This window comes from Bos javanicus, chromosome 11 (assembly GCF_032452875.1).
Source record: "Bos javanicus breed banteng chromosome 11, ARS-OSU_banteng_1.0, whole genome shotgun sequence".
NCBI classification, from domain to species: Eukaryota; Metazoa; Chordata; class Mammalia; order Artiodactyla; family Bovidae; genus Bos; species Bos javanicus.
The window spans coordinates 61,460,632-61,483,626 of record NC_083878.1 but is presented as its reverse complement, the minus strand read 5'-3'; positions in this window follow the sequence as shown (position 1 = coordinate 61,483,626).

The window sequence follows — 22,995 nt, the reverse complement described above, 5'->3', positions numbered from 1 at the left end:
GAGACCATAGCAAAAACCAACAAAGTTAAAAGCTGATTCTTTGAGAAGATAAATAAAATTGACAAACCATTAGCCAGACTCATCAAGAAACAAAGGGAGAAGAATCAAATCAACAAAATTAGAAATGAAAATGGAGAAATCACAACAGACAACAGAAATACAAAGGATCATAAGAGACTACTATCAGCAACTATATGCCAATAAAATGGAAAACTTGGAAGAAATGGACAAATTCTTAGAAAAGTATAACTTTCCAAAACTGAACCAGGAAGAAATAGAAAATCTTAACAGACCCATCACAAGCACAGAAATCAAAATTGTAATCAGAAGTCTTCCAGCAAACAAAAGCCCAGGACCAGATGGCATCACAGCTGAATTCTACCAAAAATTCAGAGAAGAGCTAACACCTATCCTACTCAAACTCTTCCAGAAAACTGCAGAGGAAGGTAAACTTCCAAACTCATTCTATGAGGCCACCATCACCCTAATACCAAAACCAGACAAAGATGCCACAAAAAAAGAAAACTACAGGCCAATATCACTGATGAACATAGATGCAAAAATCCTTAACAAAATCCTAGCAAACAAAATCCAACAACATATTAAAAATATCATACACATCATGACCAAGTGGGCTTTATCCCAGGGATGCAAGGATTCTTTAATATCTGCAAATCAATCAATGTAATACACCACATTAACAAATTGAAAGATAAAAACCATATGATTATCTCAACAGATGCAGAGAAAGCCTTTGACAAAATTTAACATCCATTTATGATGAAAACCATCCAGAAATCAGGAATAGAAGGAACATAACATAATAAAAGCTATATATGACAGTTCAGTTCAGTCGTTCAGTCGTGTCCGACTCTTTGTGACCCCATGAACCGCAGCACACCAGGCCTCCCTGTCCATCACCAACTCCCAGAGTCCACCCAAATCCATGTCCATCGAGTTGGTGAAAGCATCCAACCATCTCATCCTCTGTCATCCCCTTCTCCTCCTGTCCTCAATCTTTCCTAGCATGAGGGTCTTTTCCAATGAGTCAGCTCTTCACATCAGATGGCCAAAGTACTGGAGTTTCAGCTTCAACATCAGTCCTTCCAATGAACACCCAGGACTGATCTCCTTTAGGATGGACTGGTTGAACCCACAGCAAACATTATTCTCAATGGTGAAAAACTGAAAGCATTTCCCCTAAAGTCAGGAACAAGACAAGGGTGCCCACTCTCACCACTACTATTCAACACAGTTTTGCAAGTTTTGGCCACAGCAATCAGAGAAGAAAAAGAAATAAAAGGAATCCAGATTGGAAAAGAAGAAGTAAAACTCTCACTGTTTGCAGATGACATGATCCTCTACATAGAAAACCTTAAAGACCACCAGAAAATTACTAGAGCTAATCAATGAATATAGTAAAGTTGCAGTATATAAAATTAATACACAAAAATCCCTTGCATTCCTATACACTAACAATGAGAAAACAGAAAGAGAAATTAAGGAAACAATCCCATTCACCACTGCAACAAAAAGAATAAAATACTTGATGCTGGGATGGATTGGGGGCAGGAGGAGAAGGGGACGACAGAGGATGAGATGGCTGGATGGCATCACTGACTCGATGGACGTGAGTCTGAGTGAACTCTGGGAGTTGGTGATGGACAGGGAGGCCTGGTGTGCTGCGATTCATGGGGTTGCAAAAAGTTGGACACGACTGAGCGACTGAACTGAACTAAAAGGAACAAAAGACCTATATATAGAAAACTATAAAACACTGATGAAAGAAATCAGAGAGGATATTAATAGATGGAAAAATACACCATGTTCATGGATTGGAAGAATCAATATAGTGAAAATGAGTATACTACCCAAAGCAATCTATAGATTCAATGCAATCCCTATCAAACTACCAATGGTATTTTTCACAGAGCTAGAACAAATAATTTCACAATTTGTATAGAAATACAAAAAAACTCAAATAGCCAAAGCAATCTTGGGAAAGAAGAATGGAACTGGAGGAATCAACCTGCCTGACTTCAGGCTCTACTACAAAGCCACAGTCATCAAGACGGTATGGTACTGGCACAAAGACAGAAATACAGATCAATGGAACAAAATAGAAAGCCCAGAGATAAACCCACACACCTATGGACACCTTATCTTTGACAAAGGAGGCAAGAATATACAGTGGAGAAAAGACAATCTATTTAACAAGTGGTGCTGGGAAAACTGGTCATCCACTTGTAAAAGAATGAAACTAGAACACTTTCTAACACCATACACAAAAATAAACTGAAAATGGATTGAAGATCTAAATGTAAGACCAGAAACTATAAAACTTCTAGAGGAAAACATAGGCAAAACACTGACATAAATCACAGAAGGATCCTCTATGACCCACCTCCCCCAGTATGGAAATAAAAGCAAAATTAAACAAATGAGACCTAATTAAACTTAAACGCTTTTGCACAACGAAGGAAACTATAGGCAAGGTGAAAAGATAGCCTTCAGAATGGGAGAAAATAATAGCAAATGAAGCAACTGACAAACAACTAATCTCAAATATATACAAGCAACTCCTGCAGCTCAATTCCAGAAAAATAAATGACCCAATCAAAAAATGGGCCAAAGAACTAAACAGAAATTTCTTTAAAGAAGACATACAGATGGCTAACAAACACATGAAAAGATGCTTAACATCACTCATTATCAGAGAAATGCAAATCAAAACTACGATGAGGTACCATCTCACACCGGTCAGAATGGCTGCGATCCAAAAGTCTACAAGCAATAAATGCTGGAGAGGGTGTGGAGAAAAGGGAACCCTCTTACACTGTTGGTGGGAATGCAAACTAGTACAGCCACTATGGAGAACAGTGTGCAGATGCCTTAAAAAACTGGAAATAGAACTGCCATATGACCTAGCAATCCCACTACTGGGCATACACACCAAGGAAACCAGAATTGAAAGAGACACGTGTACCCCGGTGTTCATCGCAGCACTGTTTATAATAGCTAGGGCATGGAAGCAACCTAGATGTCCATCAGCAGACAAATGGGTAAGAAAGCTGTGGTACATATACACAATGAAATATTACTTAGCCATTAAAAAGAATACATTTGAATCAGTTCTAATGAGGTGGATGAAACTGGAGCCTATTATACAGAACGAAGTAAGTCAGAATGAAAAACACCAACACGGTATACTAAAGCATATATATGGAATTTAGAAAGATGGTAACAATGACCCTATATGCGAGACAGCAAAAGAGACACTGATGTATAGAACAGTCTTTTGGACTCTGTGGGAGAGGGCAAGGGTGGGATGATTTGAGAGAATAGCATTGAAACATGTATATTATCATATGTGAGACAGATAGCCAGTCCAGGTTCGATGCCTGAGACAAGGTGCTCAGGGCTGGTGCACCAGGATGACCCTGAGGGATGGGATGAGGAGGGAGGTGGGAGGGGGGTTCAGGATGGGGAACACATGTACACCCATGGCTGATTCATGTCAATGTATAGCAAAACCCACTACAATATTTTAAGTAGACTCCAATTAAAAATAAATAGATAAATAAATTTTAAGTACTTTCAAAAAATAAATAATTCCAAATTTTTCCCAAAATAGTTTTACCAATTTTTATTTCCATTAGTGAAGTATAAAAGAATACACTGCTCTACAACCTAACACTTAAGACTGAATATTCATATTTCAAAATTTTTGCCATTCCTAGTATCTGTGATATAGTTTCTTGTTGAAATTCTAATTTGCATTTATATAATTAATAATAAGGTTAAACATGCATTCATATGTTTCTGGTCATTTATGTTCCTTCTTTCTAGAAACGCCTATTCCTATCTTTCACTCATTTTTATTGGGTTTTTTGCCCTATTCTCACTGATTTGGAGGAGTTCTTTATATATTCTGCAACTAATCCTTTGTTAAGTAACTTCTCCCTTTTTGTTTCTTGCCTTGTCCCTGTCTTTATGGTTGTTAAAAAGAAAATCAAACACATTAAAGATAAGAATATACCAACATTTACTTTATGGTAGATTTTTTAATGTCTTATTTAAGATGTCTATCCCTCCTCCTAATGTTATAAATATTCTGTTATTAAAGTTTTGCCTTTTACAATTATATCTAATCCATTTACATAGTTCACTCCTTAGCAAAACCAGGTTATTTATTCTACATAATGCCTCATATTTTGGGTTTTGTTGATAGATTATCCATTTAAATTGTTCTTCTTTCCCCTATTATTTCCTGTATTTTTGATTCATCTTCTTGATTGAAGTGCAGCTTTCTAACCAACTTTTTACATCATGAGGTACATGAGTATTTGATTGCCTCAACATTTAGTGATACTATGATTGACCAGTAGATTCAAATGGTATCTAATTCCTCCACTTACAAATCCCCCATCAAACTTTTACTTGGTTTTAAAATACACTGGTGAACACCGCCTAAAAGTTTTTTCATGGGATGTTTCAAAAATAGGGATTTTCTAAGTCTGTCATTTCATCTGTATTTATTACTTGCAATTTTTCTGTTAAAAAAAAAAAAGTCCTTCATCAACTGTTTCGTTTCCATGAAAGGAAGTTTACAAAAGCCAGCATAAATGCTTGATTCTTTCCTTTTATTTACTAATGTTCAGAGCAGAGATCAACAAGCTTTTTCCATGTAGCAGGCCAGACAGTAAATATTTTAGGTTTTGCAGACCATGTGGTCTCTGTCACAACAATTCAACTCTGTAATTACATAAACTAAGCCACCACAGACAATACTTAAATGAATAAAGATGTCTACGTGCCAATAAAACTTTATGAACACTGAAAATCTGAATTTCAAGTAATATTCATATTATGAAATATTCTTTTGATTTTTTTACCAGTTATTTAAAATGTAAAAACTATTCTTGCCTCACAGGCCTTAAAACAAAAAGAGGTGCACTGGGGACATAGCTATAGCCTGCCATCCCCTTGTGTAGAGTCATGAATTGATGCCCTAGCAACCTGCACACATCCAATGAGAGAAAGAGACTGTGTGTGTGTATGTGTGTGTGAAAAACCTTTAAGAACCTATGAATTTTAGATGCTTGATATATTCCAATCTCCTGTAGTCATTATCAGTGTGACTTCTCCAATTGTTTCCCTCATGTCATCTCCTTTCTCCTTTTGATATACCCAATTAGGCTTTGGCAGCTGTCTTACTTTTATGGTGCAACATGTACCTGACTCATATATTTCCTGCCTTAAACTTGAAATCTACCATTTCTCCATTTCTACAATTTCTCTAGATTTACAGCTTTTTAGAATTTTCAGTGACCATAAATACGTATTTTAAAAGGACATAAACATGAGTTTTAATTAATATTTCCAATTTTAAAATAAGGTGAAGATGGTTTTATTCATTTATTTCTGTTTTTTTCCTTGTAGCTCTTTTTTTCTTATATTAAAAATCTTAGCTCCTAAAGCTTTCAAGTAGGAGGGAACATGGGTAGACCAATGGCTGTTTCATGTTGATGTTTGCTTGAAATCAATGCAATACTGTAAACCATTTATCCTTCAATTAAAAATAAATAAAATTTTTTAAGACAAAAAAAAATGACAAATTAAAAAACCTGCAACGAGGTACCACCTCACACCAGTCAGAATGGCATTCACCAAAACTTATACAAACAATGAATCCTGGAGAGGGTGTGGAGAAAAGGGAACCCTCTTGCACTATTGGCAGGAATGTAAATTGATACAGCCACTGCGGAAGACAGTATGGTGATTCCTTGAAAAACTAGGAATAAAACCACCATATGACCCAACAATCCCACTACTAGGTATATACATATACCCTGAGGAAACCAAAACTGAAACAGACACATGTACCCAAATGCTCCCTGCAGCACTGTTTACAATAGCTAGAACATGGAAGCAACCTAGATGTCCATCAAAAGATGAATGGATAGAGAAGCTGTGGTACATATATAAAATGGAATATTACTCAGCTATAAAAAGGACTACATTTGTATCAGTTCTAATGATATGGATGAACCTAGAGCCTACTATACAGAGTGAAGTAAGTCAGAAAGAGAAATACCAATATCTTATAGTAACACACATATATATGCCATCTAGAAAGATGGTATTGATGAACTTATTTGCAGGGCATCAATGGAGAAACAGACATAGAGAACAGACTTATGAACACAGAGTGGAGGGGAGGAAGGAGACAGTAAGACATATGGAGAGAGTAACATGGAAACTTACAATACCATATGTAAAATAGATAGCCAATGACTCAGGGAACTCAAATAGGGGCTCTGTAACAATCTAGAGGGGTGGGATGGGGAGGGAAATGGGAGGGAGGTTCAAGAGGGAGGGGACATATGTATACCTATGGCTAATTCATGCAGATACTTGTCAGAAAACAACAAAATTTTGTAAAGCAATTATCCTTCAATTAAAATAAAATTTAAAAATCTTAGCTCCTAAAGATTAACGTTGTTTTAACTAAACACCGCTTCACTGAAACTGCTTCTACTTAATCACCAATGACCTTTAAACTGCTAAACCCAATAGAAAAACTTAGTATTTAACTCATCACAGATCTCTATACTAGTTAACACTCTTGACTCTGCTCTTGACCTTGAAATATTTAACTTCCATCATACCACACTCCACTAGTTTTTCTACCTTATTTCATCTTATCTCCTTGTGTGAATCTTTTTACTTGCCTCTAGCCTTTTCATCTTTAAATTCTATGTATTATCTCTTGACATTTTGATCAGTTCTCAGGAATGAGCAGCAGAAAGATGTTAATTGGTATCCTCAGCACAAGCTTCATCCCAAGCTTCAGACCGATACATCCTGCTCCTGCAAGCCACTGACAGACTAGATAGTTGTTCCTTCTATGTAGTTCTACAGAATCCTTTGCTTCTTCTATATACCATAAAGATCACTTTTTATTATCCCTTTTGGTTTAACTGTCTCTTCTATAGACTGTTTCTTAAATTCAGTATTCGTGTCCATTTTTTGTTCACTATCTTATTAAAAGCAGGTATTTAATTCTGTTTTGTTCAAGGATTACAGCCTGGTCATGGAAAATGGGGCTGGTGTAACTCAATTAATCTATGAACCATGCCATGTAGGGGCACCCAAGATGGACAGGTCACTGTGAAGAGTTCTGATAAAACATAGTCCACTGGAAGAAAAAGTGACAACCCACTCCAATATTCTTGCCTGGAGAAACCCATCAGCAGTATGAAAAGGCAAAAGATATAACACCAGAAGATGAGCCCCTCCCAGGTTTGAAGGTGTCCAATATGCCACTAGGGAAGAGCAGAGAGAAATTACTAATAGCTCCAGAAAGAAGGAAATGACAAGGCAAAAGAAGAAACAACACTCAACTGCAGATGTGTGTGGGGTAGAAGTCAAGTCCGATGCTGTAAAGAACAATATTGCATAGGAACCTGGAATGTTAAGTTCATGAATCAAAGTAAATTGGATGTAGTCAAGCAAGAGATGGCAAGACTGAACATCTATATCTTAGGAATCAGTGAACTAAAATGGATGGGAATGGGCAAATTTTAGATGACCATTGTATCTGCTACTGTGGGCAAGAATCCCTTAAAAGAAACGGAATAGCCCTCATAGTCAACAAAACAGTCTCAAATGCAACCTCAACAATGGTAGAAAGATCTCAGTTTGTTTCCAAGGCAAACCATTCAACACCATAGTAATCCAAATCTGTACCCCAGCCACTGATACTGAAGATCATGAAGCTGACTGGTTCTGTGAAGAGCTATAAAACCTTCTAGAATTAACACCAAAAAAAGATGTCCTTTTCATCAAAGAGGATTGGAATGCAAAAGTAGGAAATCAAGAGGTATTCAGAATAACAGGCAAGTTTGACTTTGGAGTACAAAATGAAGCAGGGCAAAGGCTAACAGTTTTGTCAAAAGAACACACTGGTCATGGCAAACACTCTTTCAACAAAAGAGAGAATTCTACACATGAACATCATCAGATGGTCAACACTGAAATCAAGTTGAGTATGTTCTCTGGAAGGACTGAAGTTGAAGTGCTAATCCTTTGGCCACTTGATTTCAAAGAGCCAACTCATTGGAAAAGACCCTAAATGCTGGGAAATACTGAGGGCAGGAGGAAAAGGGGATAACAGAGGATGAGATGGTTGGATGGCATCACCACCTCAATATATATGAGTTTGAGCCAACTCTGGGAGATAGTGAAGAACAGGGAAACCTGGTGTGCTGCAGTGAATGGGGTCACAAAGAGTCAGACACAAGTTAGGGACTGAGCAACAACAATATTCTTTGCAACAAAAGAAAGAAAAGTTCTATACAGTCAGCGAAAACAAGATGTGGAGCTGTCTGTGGCTCAGATCATGAGCTCCTAAATGCAAAATTCAGGCTTAATTTGAAGAAAGGAAAAACGCTAAGCCATTCAGGTATGACCTAAATGAAATTCCTTATGATTATACAGTGGAGGTGTATTCAAGGGATTAGACCTAGCAGACAGAGTGCCTGAAGACTATGGACATAAGTTCATAACACACTGTACAGGAGACAGTGACCAAAACCATCCCAAAGAAAAAGAAATGCAAGAAGGCAAAGTGGTTGAGGAGGCTTTATAAATAGCTGAGAGAAATGAAAGGCAAGGGAGAGAGGGAAAGATATACCCAACTAAATGCAGAGTTCCAGAGAATAGCAAGGAGATATTAAAAAGGGCTTCCCTGGTGGCTCAATGGTAAAGAATCTGACTGCAATGCAGGGGACCTGGGTTTGATCCCTGGGTTTGGAAGATCCCCTGGAGAAGGGAATGCTACCCACTCCAGTATACTTGCCTGGAGAATTCTCAGAGGAGCCTGGAAAGCTATAGTCCATGAGGTCAAGAGATAAAAAGCCCTTCTTAAAAGAACAATGCAAAGAATAAAAAATAATATAAAATAGAATTTTTAAAAAATTTAAAAAAAGAAGCAGAGGAAAACAATAGAATGGAAAAGAGCAGAGATCTCCTCAAGAAACCTGGAGATATCAAGGAAACATTTCATGCAAGGATGGACATGAAAAAGCAAAGAAATGGTAAGGACCTAACAGAAGCAGAAGAGATTAAGAAAAATTGGCAAGAATATACAGAACTATATAAAAAAAGCCTTAATAATCACAGTGGTGTGGTCAGTCAACTAGAGGCAAATATTCTGGAATGGGAAGTCAAGTGGACCTTTAGGAAGCATTACTACAAAGCTAATGGAGGTGACAGAATTCCAGCTGAGCTATTTAAAATCCTAGAAGATGATGCTGTTGAAGTGCTACATTCAGTATGTCAGCAAATTTGGAAAACTCAACAGTGGCCACAGGACTGGAAAAGATCAGTTTTCATTTCAATCCCAAAAAAGGGCAATGCCAAAATATCCTTAAAGAGATGAGAGGACCAGACCACCTTACCTGTCTCCTGAGAAATGTATATGCAGGTCAAGAAGCAAGTCAGAACCATATGTGAAACAAATGACAGGTTCCAAATTAAGAAAGGAGTAGGACAAGACTATATATCATCACCCTGTTTATTTATTAATAAACTGAATGCAGAGTACATCATGAGAAATGCCAGGTTGGATGAATCACAAGTTGGAACCAAGATTGTTGGGGGAAATATCAACAACCTCAGATATGCAGATGACACCACTCTAATGGCAGAAAGTAAAGAGGAACTGAAGGGCCTCTTGATGACAGTCAAAAAGGAGAGTGAAAAAGCTGGCTTGAAATTCAACATTCAAAAAACTAAGATTGTGGCATCTGGTCCTATCACTCCATGGCAAACACAAGGGGAGAATATGGATGCAGTGATTGACTATTTTCTTGGGCTCCAAAATCACTTCAGATGATTGCTGCTATGAAATTAAGACAGTTGCTCCGTGGAGGGAAAGCTATGACAAACCTAGACAGCATATTAAAAGGCAGAGATATCACTTTGCTGACAAAGGTCCATATAGTCAAAGCTATGGGTTTTCCAGACTTCGAATAAGTTCTCTGCTTCTGGGACTCTGATAATTCAAATACTAGTATGCTTGATGTTGCTCAGAGGTCTCTTAAACTGTCCTCATTTCTTTTCATTCTTCTCTTTTTCTGTCCAGTGTCATTGGTTTCCACTATTCTGTCTTTCAGCTTGCTGATTTGTAGCTCTGTATAATTTAGTCTACTGTTGATTCCTTCTAGTGCATTTTTCATATCATTTATTGTATTTGTCATTTTTGGTTGTTCTTCATATTTTCCAACTCTGACTTCTGACTCTGTGTGTCCATTTTTCTCTCAAGTTATTTGATCATAACAAATATGATAATTTTTTTATCATTACACTGAAATCTTTCTTTGAAAGATTGCCTATCTCCACTTAGTTCCTCTTGGGGTTTTATCTTATTTTTCCTTTCAAACATGTTCCTCTGTTGCCTCATTTTGCCTAATTTGTTGTTTTATTTCTGTTTCTGATAGGTTACATTTCCTTTCCTTGAAGAAGTGGCCTTTTGTAGATGTCCTATGTATCCCAGAATGCACTTTCCTCTTTTCACCAGAGATATATATACTATACACACTCCCTCCCTCCCCCCCTCCTCCCTCCCCCCCGCCCCCTCTCTCTCTCGTATGCTCCATCCCATCGTAGTGGGCTGACTAATGTGCGTGGTCTGGTACAGTTGGTTGATCCCTGGTCCAGTTGATTGCTAAACCCTACTTTGTGTGGAGCCTGCCAACAACTGGTTGGCACAGTTCTATCACAAAGCAGCTAGTTATGAAACCCTAGGAAGCCCCAGGACTAGTACTAGCTCACTGGAGGATGGAGTCTGGGTCCAGAAAATCCTGAGTCCGGTGCCCACCCAGTAGTGGATGAAGCCATGTCCTGGCTAGTGGGCCCACCCACTAGTTTGCTGAGCCAAATCCTAGAGTGGCTGCAGAGCCCAGCAGTCTGAGTTGATGTCAGGCTGCTGGTGGCTGGGGCCTATTCCTAACAGCTGGCTGCAGTGTCCAGGGTGTCTGAAAACTTGTGTTGGCCTGGCAGTGGGTGGAGCCTGGGGCTGGTGCTGCCCTGCTGGAGGGAAGACTGGTTCCACAGGCTGCATGGCTGTCACTGTTCTGGGGCTAGTGTTTGCATGCTGGTAGATAAGGCTGGTTCCCAAGATCTCTTGGGATCCAGTGTTCTTGCCTGGAGAATCCCAGGGACGGGGGAGCCTGGTAGGCTGTTGTCTCTGGAGTCGCACAGAGTCGGATACAACTGAAGCGACTTAGCAAATAAGGCTGGTTCCCAAGATCTCTGGCTACAGGGCCCTGGATCTAGTGCCTACACAGTGCTGTATGGGGCTGAGTCCTGGGCCTTCTGGTGGACAGAGCCATGTCCAGGAGCAGTTGTGGGCCCCCGGGGTCGTAAGTTGGTCTGTCTGCTGGTGGGTGGCACTGTGTCCCTATAGTTTAGTTGCTTGGCCTGAAGCATCACTATTATCACTGGTCCTTCAGGCTGTTGGGCGGAGGTCAGGTTGGATCCTGGCACTAATAAGCTAGACGGAAGATTCCAAAATGGCGCTTGCCAGCACCAGTGTCCATGTGGTAGAATGCTGCTGTTGTTTAGTTGCTAAGTTGTGTCTGACTCTTGTGCCCCATGGACTGTAGCGCTCCAGGCTCCTCTGTCCATGGGACTTCCCAGGCAAGAATGGAGTGAGTTGCCATTTCCAGGGGACCTTCCAGACCTAGGGATCAAACCCTCATCTCCTCTTTGCAGGCAGATCTTCACTGCTGAGCCACCAGGGAAATCACATGTGGTAGAATAAGATCCCCAAAATGGCTGCCACCAGTTTCTGTGTCCCCAGGATAAGCTCCAGTTGTTTCTGGTCTCTGTGGAAGACTCTCTTAAGATCACCAGGTTGGTCTGATCCAGGTTCCTTTTAAATTACTGCTTCTGCCTTGAGTACTAAAGCATGTGAGATTTTATGTGCACCTTTTAAAAGTAGTGTCTATCTGCGTTTTGGTCTCCTGAAAGTAAGCCCTGCTGGCCTTCAAAGCCAAACATTGTGAGACTTGTCTTCTTGGTACAAAATTCTTGGGCAGAGGAGTCCAATATGGGGATCAGACCTCTTGCTCCTTTGAGAAAAATGTCTGCATTTATAATTTTCTCCTGTTCATGGGTTATCCACTCAGGAATAGAGAATCTCACTGTATACTGTGACTCCATTTCTCCTGTCCATTCCATGGTGGTGCTTTCTTTATATCTGTAGTTGTAGAAGATCTAGTAGGTTCTAGTCTTTTTCATCAATAGCTTTTCTGTAAATAGTTGTAATCTTGGTGTGCCCATAAGAGGAAGTGAGCTCAGAGTCTTTCCCTTCTGCCACCTTAGCCAATCTTGTCTGGTCACACATTTCTTTATCACCTATTTCCAAATTTGTAAAATGGAAATAGTTGTACTTAATAACATCACAGGATTATGTTAAATTGGGTAATGTGAAAGGATTTTATTAACTCCTAAACACTGCTCATTATTATTGTTTTTATCAACTTAATTTTCTAAATTACACAAACTGGATAAAACATTTTTATAGCCCTGGATTTCATACTCAAGAATTGTGTTAGAAAACTGAAAAACAAACTAAGCATGTTTTCAAGTAGGGTTTTGAAAAAGACAAAAATCCTATTCACATGATGTTTTATTATATCTTCTATAAATGCTGAAGGAATTATAATGAATTACTATTCAGTGAAGGCAATTCTATGGAAATGTGAGATGACATGTCCTAAGTACATTTCTTTCTGATGGTTTACTTAACACAGAGGTGGTTAGAAAGTTAGTTTGCTTATCTACAAACCTGTCTAAGTACCAGAAGCCTCAAGCCAGCATTTGGCAAGTGCTAGACTGTAGTCAGCGAGATTTCATTTTCTAGAAAGGACATCAAGCACCAAAATTCTGGAATACTGATTAAGAATAAATTGCTATATGATACCAAATATGCAAAAAATAAAGTTAATATTCAACAGTGAAACTTGAATAGCTTGACAACTTTATCAGGAAAGTGTCTCCTGTTGTGCAAAGGTGAACTATGGCATCCCTTAAATGACAGGAATAGGCAACCATAAAAATCAGTCATAAAGCAGCCTGTGGAATACATGTTGTTAGTACATAAGAAGTGGGTACAGCATTTCACAGAGAAATAAGGACTTAATTCTAATCCCAACTCTGCCACTAAATGAATGACTCTGGCCAAAACACCTATCCCATGTGAATCTCAGTTTTCTCAACTGTAAAATCAAAGAATTTCAGATTAGAAAACTTCAAAGTATCTTCTGTCTCTAAAATAGTATGCTTCTGGGATTTAATTACTGTTGAGCCAAATCAGAAATTTCATGAGAGACCATTAGTAACACATGGGAAACTGAACATAAAATAATGAGATGATCACTTAGCATATTTTTAAAAAAGATATTTATTTGTATTAGTTAAATCAGCAACATGTCAAAATGTAGTTTGTAGCAAAGCAAACCTTAAGTTGCCTACAGAATTTGCTTACAAAAGTCTGTGTACATTTTAAAGAAAGTGATTGGGTATAACTCAACATTAGGTAACAGCAACAGGGTGTGGCTCAGAATATGAAGAAATCAAATGAGAAACTGGGGAAAACCCTGTTGCTGAAATAAATTATTACAAGAATTAACATGTAGCATTCAGTCGAGGCTAAACACGATTTCAGCACAAAATAAATGAAGATCAGTGTCCACTGAAACCACGACTTCCTGTTACCAAACAAAATCACTTCCCTTCAAACTAGGAAAGAAACAAAGCAAAACTACCAGTTCTAAAGTGCTTATCCAGAAGCCTAAATTTGATAAACTTCAGTACAAAAATTCTATTTCTATAGCTCTATTGTTGTTGTTGCTTAGTCGCTAAGTCATGTCTGACTCTTTTGCAACCCTCATAAACTGTAGCCCAACAGGCTTCTCTATCCAAGGGATTTCCAGGCAAGAATACTGGACTAGGTTGACATTTCCTTCTCTAGGGGAATCTTTCCAACTCAGGAATTGAACTCGCATCTCCTGTACTACATGTAGATTCTTGACCGCTGAGCCACTAGGGAAGCCTTTCTACAGCTCTATACCAAGCGAATAATCCTAAAGAGAAAAAATTTCATGCCTAAGAATGTCAGTCATAGGGTTATTTATAAAAAAGAAGAAATTGGGAACAATACAAATTTAAACAAAAGGAATGGTTAACTATAGTTATTAATGGAATAAAATTTAGCCACTGAAAATACAGACTTTCTGGGAGCACTGAGAAGCGTTCAAAGTGAGGCCACAAAGCCCGCAAACCAAACATACATAGAACTGCACAAACAATATGCTTTCAGTTGTGTTTAAAAAATATAAATAAAACATGTGGAAAAAGTGATGGGAAGCAAATACATATTAAACCATAGTTTCATATGACTGGTAAAAATGTGGGTAATTTTTGGTACATTTCTGTGTTCCAAATTTTATTTAATGGATATACTTTATCTTTAATAATGATTATATAATGAGGATACAAAATACATTACTGTATTACTCATTGAAATAGTCTTCTAATGTAAACAGAGTACAAGACAAGGTTATTTAACATGATAACACACAGTCATGGAAACCGTGGAAACGTCCAGAAGTCAGTATTTTAAAAATAGGATGGATTTTAAAGGAACTCATTCAAAGGAAAAAAAAATTAAATTCTGGGAGATCACTGAGAAATTAATTCTATGATTTTTACTTTTTAAAGGCTTTCCTGGTGGCTCAGTTGGTAAAGAATCTGCCTGCAATACAGGAAGCATGGGTTCAATCCCTGGATCATGAAGATACCCTGGAGAAAGAAATGGCAACCAATGCCAGTATTCCTGCCTTGGAAATCCCACAGACAAATCCTATGGACTGGCAGGCTATAGTCTACGGGGTTGCAAAAGAGTCAGATGTAATCTAACTAACATAAGACAGGCTTTAAGGCTTAGATAAAAGGCACCATAGAAAATCAAGAATATGGCTGAACCAGATAATTCTTCTTGAGTATGCAAAATCTTGCCTTCCAGCAACAATTATAACCATATATTAGGAAAATAAAATAATTTACCTAGGATCTCAGCCAGTTAGTGAACAACACTAAGAGCTAAATCCAGGTTTCTTGACCATTCTAATGGTATAGAAGATAGACTTTGAATGATAACTTATAAAACAGGAAATGGAGTTTAATGTTTTTTAAAAAAATGTGTTTATAGTTATTTTTTTAATTTAAAGCTACCTAAAACCCCAAAACTTGCCAGCACACACACAAGCCCTAGGCAATATTAAATTACTCATTCTTCTTATTACTTGTTCTTCCAGGTTGGTACATGTATATGTATGTGTGTGTGTGTGGTTGTATCTGTGTGTGTTCATGTGTAAATCAGGATCCACAGACACATGCACAGATACAAGTTTCCCTTATTTCCAGCACTACACCTGTTTTCTTTGAGGTACGACTACTTAAAATACTATGAGGCAATGACCTTCCGAAAGGTTTCTCTTAGTAAAAAGAACTTTTAAGATATAGCTTAAGGAATCAAATTTTAAATAATTTTTAATAAGACAAATGTCTCCAATAATGACCCCTTTATCATTTCTACTCTGATTAGCTTATTCCCTGTACAAAAAAGATCTTCACGACCCAGATAGATATTCACAATCACTCACCTAAAGCCAAACATCCTGGAATGTGAAGTCAGGTGGTCCTTAGGAAGCATCACTACGGACAAAGCTAGTGGAGGTGATGGAATTCCAGTTGAGCTATTTCAAATCCTGAAAGATGATGATGTGAAAGTGCTCCACTCAATATGCTAGCAAATTTGGAAAACTCAGCAGTGGCCACGGGACTGGAAAAGGTCCGTTTGAATTCCAATCGCAAAGAAAGGCAATGCCAAAGAATGCTCAAAACTACCACACAATCGCATTCATCTTACACACTAGCAAAGTGATGCTCAAAATTCTCCAAGCCAGGCTTCAGCAATATGTGAACCAAGAACTTCCAGATGTTCAAGCTGGTTTTAGAAAAGGCAGAGGAACCAGAGATCAAATTGCCAACATCCACTGGATCATCGAAAAAGCAAGAGTGTGCCCAAAAAACATCTATTTCTGCTTTATTGACTGTGCCAAAGCCTTTGACTGTGTGGATCACACTAAACTGTGGAAAATTCTGAAAGAGATGGGAATACCAGACCACCTGACCTGCCTCCTGAGACATCTGTATGCAGGTCAGGAAGCAACAGTTAGAACTGGACATGGAACAACAGACTGGTTCCAAATAGGAAAAGGAGTATGTCAAGGCTGAATATTGTCATCCTACTTATTTAACTTATATGCAGAGTACATCATGAGAAACGTTGGGCTGGATGAAGCACAAGCTGGAATCAAGATTGCCAAGAGAAATATCAATAACCTCAGATATGCAGATGACACCACCCTTATGGCAAAAGTGAAGAGGAACTAAAGAGCCTCTTGATGAAAGTGAAAGAGGAGAGTGAAAAAGTTGGCTTAAAGCTCAATATTCAGAAAACTAAGATCATGGCATCTGGTCTCATCACTTCATGGCAAATAGGTGGGGAAATAGTGGAAACAGCGGCTGACTTTATTTTTTTGGGGCTCCAAAATCACTGCAGATGGTGACTGCAGCCATGAAATAAAAAGACACTTACTCCTTGGAAGGAATGTTATGACCAACCTACACAGCATGTTAAAAAGCAGAGACATTACTTTGTCAACAAAGGTCTGTCTAGTCAAGGCTATGATTTTTTCAATAGTCATGTATGGATGTGAGAGTTGGACTATAAAGAAAGCTGAGCGCTGAAGAATTGATGCTTTTGAACTGTGATGTTGGAGAAGACTCTTGAGAGTCCCTTGGACTGCAAGGAGATCCAACCAGTTCATCCTAAAGGAGATCAGTCCTGGGTATTCATTGGAAGGGCTCAGGTTGAAGCTGAAACTCCAATACTTTGGCTACCTCATGGGAAGAGCTAACTCATTTGAAAAGACCCTGATGCTGGGAAGGATTGAGGGCTGAAGGAGAAGGGGACGACAGAGGATGAGATGGTTGGATGGCATCACTGACTCAACGGACATGAGTTTGGGTAAACTCTGGGAGTTGGTGATGGACAGAGAGGCCTGGCATGCTGCAGTCTGTGGGGTCACAAAGAGTTGGACACGAATGAGCGACCGAACTGAGGTTATTCCCAAACTTTCAAAAACGTCTCCACCATATTGTTTTTTCAAATAAAATTACTCACATTTAGTCTTACATTCAAACATCCTCCAATTTCAGAATCCTATCATAAAATCCTTTTTTTTTTTTTTTTTGGTACTTTATAGGTTTAGTGGGGAGATGTGAAAGAAAGTAAGAATAAGAAATAGGAAATGGATGAGATTCTTGTTAGTATCTCTGTGTAGCCTCATACAATTTTATAAAGCCTTATAGATGCATGATCTTTTCTATGAATCATCACCCCAAGAGTGACTATTAAATACTCATATAAACATCAAAATTAACAAACATATGCTACATGGAACACCCTTTAGAACAGACAGTATTGTAAAATCAAATAGATGAAATCACAAATGAAAACCCACAGTCTGCAACATTTTAGGAGCCTTCAGTTGCTTCCAAATTTCAGTTAATGATTTGTCTTTCCTTCGTTATCATTTTATGCTTCATATATTACTTCTCTTTACTGATTTTTATGAACCCTGTATCAAAATTTTAAAAGTAAGATCAATATACAGTTACATGATTCATTTTAAACTTTATTTTGTTTCACTGTTTGCAAATATTTAAACTAAGTGCTAAAGAATACATTATATAGTTTGTATTAATATATCTATATTAATTAACATAAATGTGATTTACATTAAAGATATAAATATTAATTATAATTTATATAGCTATCCATTATCTTTTACTCTGATTAAATATGATTTTAATTTTTTTTTTTGTTTGTTTACTTTCAGGAAATTGGAGATGGTGGCTTTCACAGAATGGTTCACTTCAGTTTGGTGTAAATAATAAATGTTTTTTTATTTTAAAAATACCCAAATTTTTCAGATGTAAACTTTTTCATGGCATGATACAGATTAAGATCTCACTATATGGATAAAAAGAGGAGAGATATGAATTAGTTAAAACATTTAAAATCAAAGTATTTTCAAAGTTTCATTAATTTCAAAAACATGCAGCAAAACAGCAAGTCATCCTAAGTAAAATATTTTTAATAATGTAAAATTTCTGAAGCTTCTTAAATTGTACATTAGGTGCTTTGAAGTAGAATATTTAAACATGGCTCTCCCAGGTGTTTTAAATATTTCCTCTTATGATACTGTTTATATTAACAAGTTGCATGATTAATAAAAGTATTAGGCAAAATGTTCAGCACAAACACACTGGTGGAAGACAATTTTCCATAGGTCTCTTGAATTACCAGCAATGAGGCACAGGCACTGACTCCTCTTGGAACAAGATACTATCTCCTCTGGGCAATATGTTTACTCTGTTGTAAAAGGTTTGAGTTTCTAAGCTCAGAGTTACTATCCTTTACAAAGCCCGGTGAGAATCCAAGCGGTCACATTCCCCTCTTAACATCACTTTGCACGAATGGGACTCAGGAAATAAATGCCCACTCTACACAAAAATGTTGATGCTCTAGCAACTATTGCTGTAAGTAATATTCTCTCTTTTAAAAGTCTCTGATCCAGGAGTCTCATGTTTTCTACTAGCATGAAACTGCAGTTTGATAACTTGTTGGCTTGCAACTACGGTAAAAATATGAGACCCCTAACAGCTGTTGATCCCCATTCATTAGGAGATGGCACATATTTCACAACTGTAAATGTCTATTACTAATCAACATATTTTTCAAATATTGTACATGAGATGTGTTACGTACTTAAATCTTAGAGTTAAAAGTTAATTGATGGTGGTTTAGTCACTAAACTAAACCACCTTCCCTGGTGGCTCAGATGATAAAGCGTCTGCCTGTAATGTGGGACACCCGGGTTCAGTCCCTGGGTTGGGAAGATCCTCTGGAGAAGAAAATGGCAACCCACTTCAGAACACTTGCCTGGAAAATCCCATGGATGGAGGAGCCTAGTGGGCTACACTCCATGGTGTCACAAAAAGTTGGACACCATGTTGGATACTTCACTTTAGTCACTAAGTTGTATCTGACTCTTGCAATCCCACAGACTGTAGCCCGCCAGGCTCCTCTCTCCATGGGATTCTCCAGGAGAGAATACTGGGTGGGTTGCCATTTCCATCTCTAGAGGATCTTCCAGAGCCAGGAATCGAACCTGGCTCTCCTGCATTGCAGGCAGATTCTTTACCAACTGAGCAATGAGGGAAGCCCATTAAAAGCTAATTAGATTGAAGCTTTTATACTTCAGACTTTTTCTAATTCCTCTTCATCTGTACCACTACCAGAAAGTATGATAAAGCAAGGAGGCGAAACCCAAATTAGATTTTCAATATGTTCTGGAAAAATTTTATTAATATGCAGTACCTGAACCATATTATTGGTTCATAATAAAAAGAGATGTAAAATTACCAGCAAATTTTCTTATACTATTCCTATCTTTACCACAATAATCAAAAATTGACTTTTTAAAGAAAACATTACATTGAGAAAAATATGGCTTTGTCAAGATTGCAATAATTTCTCCAGATTTTCTAGTTAATGATCATTAACTAGAAATACAAAACACAAATTTCTGATCTACAGTATCTTCCTGTTCATTTGACACTGTCTTCTACAACAAGATAAGAGACTGGTAGAAAAGTTCAGTACTGTTCTCAAGTCCTCTGTGAATAGACCACAGTTTATGCTAAAATGTAAACATTTAAATGGTAAGCAGAGTACATCATGAGAAACGCTGGGCTGGAAGAAGCACAAGCTGGAATCAAGATTGCCGGGAGAAACATCAATAACCTCAGATATGCAGATGACACCACCCTTATGGAAGAAAGTGAAGAGGAACTAAACAGCCTCTTGATGAAGGTGAAAGAGGAGAGTGAAAAAGTTGGCTTAAGACTAAACATTCAGAAAATGAAGATCATGGCATCTGGTCCCATCACTTCATGGGAAACAGATGGGGAAACAGTGGAAACAGTGTCAGACTTCATTTTTTTGGGCTCCAAAATCACTGCAGATGGTGACTGCAGCCATGAAATTAAAAGACACTTACTCCTTGTAAGGAAAGTTATGACCAACCTAGATAGCATATTCAAAAGCAGAGACATTACTTTGCCAACAAAGGTCCATCTAGTCAAGGCTATGGCTTTTCCTGTGGTCATGTATGGATGTGAGAGTTGGACTGTGAAGAAGGCTGAGCACCAAAGAATTTATGCTTTTGAACTGTGGTGTTGGAGAAGACTCTTGAGGGTCCCTTGGACTGCAAGGAGATCCAACCAGTCCATTCTGAAGGAGATCAGCCCTGGGATTTCTTTGGAAGGACTGATGCTAAAGCTGAAACTCCAGTACTTTGGCCACCTCATGCGAAGAGTTGACTCATTGGAAAAGACTCCGATGCTGGGAGGGATTGGGGGCAGGAGGAGAAGGGGATGACAGAGGATGAGATGGCTGGATGGCATCACTGCCTTGATGGACGTGAGTCTGAATGAACTCCGGGAGTTGGTGATGGACAGGGAGGCCTGGTGTGCTGCGTTCATGGGGTCGCAAAGAGTCAGACACGACTGAGCGACTGGACTGAACTGAACTGAAGGTAAAATATAGATACAGAAAGTTAATTCAAGAAGGTGGAGTAGAAGGACATGCACTCACCTCCTCCTGTGAGAGCACCAAAATCACAACTAACTGCTGAACAGCCAATAATAGGAAGATGCTGTAACCCACCAAAAAAGATATTCCATATCCAAAGTCAAAGGAGAAGTTTCAGTGAGACAGTAGGAGGGCTGCAATCATGATAAAATCATATCTCAGACTCACGTCCATCAAGGCAGTGATGCCATCCAGCCATCTCATCCTCTGTCATCCCCTTCTCCTCCTGCCCCCAATACCTGCCAGGTTGGCAAACCACAAACTTGAGAACAATTATACCACAGAAGTTCTCCCACTGTTGTGAAAGTCCTTAGCCCCACATCAGGCTTCCCAGCCTTGGGGTCCGGCAAGAGGACCAGCAATCCTAAAGGAATCTGACTTTGAAGGCCAGTCACATTTGACTGTAGGACTTTCACAGGACTGGGGGAAACATATTCCACTCTTGAAGAGCACACACAAAATCTTCTACCCACAAGGACCCAGGGGAAAGGAGCAGTGACCCCACAGGAGACTGAAACAAAACTACTGCTGGTGTTGGAGGGTCTCCTGCAGAGGCGTGGGGCTTCTATGCCTCACTGCAGGGATAAGGGCACTAGAAGCAGCAGTTCTAGGAAGTACCCATTGGTTTGAGCCCTCCTGGAGACTACCATTAGCTCCACCATAGAACCTGTAGGCTCCAGGGCTGGGTCAACTCAGGCCAAAAACTAACAGGGAAGGATCACAGCCCCACCCATTATCAGAAAAGAATACTGAAGTTTTACGAGGATGTCCCTGCTCAGCGGATCAAGGCTCACTCTACCCACCACCACTCCCTTCCATCAGGCTTCTACAAGCTTCTTAGATAGCCTCATTCACCAGAATGCAGACAGCAGAAGCAATAACTACAATTCCACAACATCCAGAATGAAAACCACAATTACAGAAAGTTAAACAAAATGAAAACGTAGAGAATTATGTCCTGGATGAAGGCCCAAAATAAAATCCCCCTATAACAAGTAAATCATGTGGATATAGACAACCTTCCAGAAAAAGAACTCAGAATGATGATAGTGAAGATGATCAGGATCTCAGAAAAATAATGGAGGCAAAGATTGAGAAGACGCAAGAAATGTTTAACAAAGACATAGAGGAATCAAAGAACATAGACGAGTAATACAATAACTGAAATGAAAAATACACTAGAAGAAACCAATACCAGAATAACTGAGGCAGAAGAATGGATAAGTGACCTGGAATACAGAATGGTGGAAATCACTGCTGCAGAACAAAGAAAAAAGAATTAAATGAAATGAAGACAGTCTAAGAGACCACTGAAACAACATTAAATGCACAAACATTCATATTATAGGAGAAGAAGAGAGACAATAAGGACCCAAGAAGGTCTTTAAAGAGAGGAAATAGCTGAAAACTTCCCTAACATGGGAAATGAAACAGTCAATCAAGTCCAGGAAGCACAGAGTCCCAGGCAGGATAAACCCAATGAGGAACATACCAAGATACATAGCAATCAAAATTACAAAAATTAAAGACAAAGAAAAAAATATTAAAAGGACAAGGAAAACTGACAAACAACCTATAAGGGTACTCCCATAAGGTTATCATCTGATTTCCCAGCAGAAACTCTCCAAGCCGGAAGGGAGTGCCACGATATACCTAAAGTGATGAAAGGGAAGAAGAACCTATAACCAAGAATACTCTACTTAGCAAGACTCTCATTCAGAGAGCTAAGAGAATTCAATACCACCAGACCAGCTTCACAACAAATGCTAAAGGAACTCCTTAGGTGGGAAAGAGATCAGCAACTTAAAAAAAAAAAAAAAAAAAAACACCACAAAAAACCTTGTACATATATAACATGTTGTTGTACCAAAATTTAAGGGAATAGCAAACCCAAAAAACTACAATAGATAACGCACGCACACGCACACACACACACACACACAAAAGCAATCCAAATACAACACTAAAGATGACTGGCAAACCACAAGAGAACAAAGGAGGAAGAGAAGACAAAAGACCTACAAAAACAAACCCAAAAGAGTTAAAAAAAAAATAGCAATAGGAATATATATATATATCGGTAATTACCTAAAATGCAAATAGCTTAAATGCACCAATGAAAAAATATAGACTAG